The following is a 903-nucleotide window of genomic DNA, read 5'->3' as shown; positions in this document are numbered from 1 at the left end:
TGACCCCGCAGGGCGTACAGTGGCCAAGTGTCATCTGGAAGACTGTCAGGAGGCCCTACTAGCATCATCCTTTTGAAAACACAGGCAATCTCCCTCATGTCTAGGCTCTACTGTAAAGCTGTCCTCCCTCCCCCCTTATTCATTCTTCCACCGATATTCTATGAGTCTATGACAAGGGGAAGCAACTAATCATAAAACCCGATCATAAAACCCTTCTTACACTTGAAGACAGCAATTAAATATGCACTCAGCCAAGGTCTCCTTGCTTCACTTAAAACAAAAGAGGTTCTCTTCACGCCCCTCCCACCCCAGCAGAAAATGCATTCCTGGAACCAGCGCTGGTCATCCCGAAAGTTGCTATTTCCCTTAGTTGAGGGCGAAGTTAAACGAATCCGTAGCTGCAAAGTCTGGACTTGGGGGAGGGGGCGACAGCCAGGGCGGGGGCGAGAGCGGCGAGGAGGAGGGACTAGAGGGAAGGACACTGCCCCCTACTTCTTTGAGGTCGTTGCCTAAGCCGGCGGAGCCGCCAGTTTGGGTTCGGGGAGAGAGGAGTGGCTGCTGTGGGGAAGCGGCGTGGGCTCCGCACCCGCGGCTGGGTGCCAGGTTCCATACCTGGCGGGCTGGGCGCGCCCCGCAGGCCGGCCGCCCGGGGCGCGGAGGGTGTGAGCGCGCGCGCCCCCTCCGTGCCCGCTCAGCTTCGCGCGCGTCTCGGGGGAGGCTCGGCTCAGAGGCGCCGGGGGAGCCCGCAGCCTCAGTCCTGCCGCCTGCGGAGCTTTGTGCTGCGGCGGCTCCGAGTCCCACCTGCTGGCGGCGGGGAGACAAGGAAGGGGAAGGAAGAGGAGGAGGGGAGAGAGGCGGCGGCGCGAGCCCACTCCTCCCGCGGGCGCCCACCTCTCGGGGGCT

The sequence above is a fragment of the Pteropus vampyrus genome, unplaced genomic scaffold (assembly GCF_000151845.1).
Source record: "Pteropus vampyrus isolate Shadow unplaced genomic scaffold, Pvam_2.0 Scaffold9, whole genome shotgun sequence".
Classification (NCBI taxonomy): Eukaryota; Metazoa; Chordata; class Mammalia; order Chiroptera; family Pteropodidae; genus Pteropus; species Pteropus vampyrus.
Note: the sequence above shows the minus strand (reverse complement) of the source record.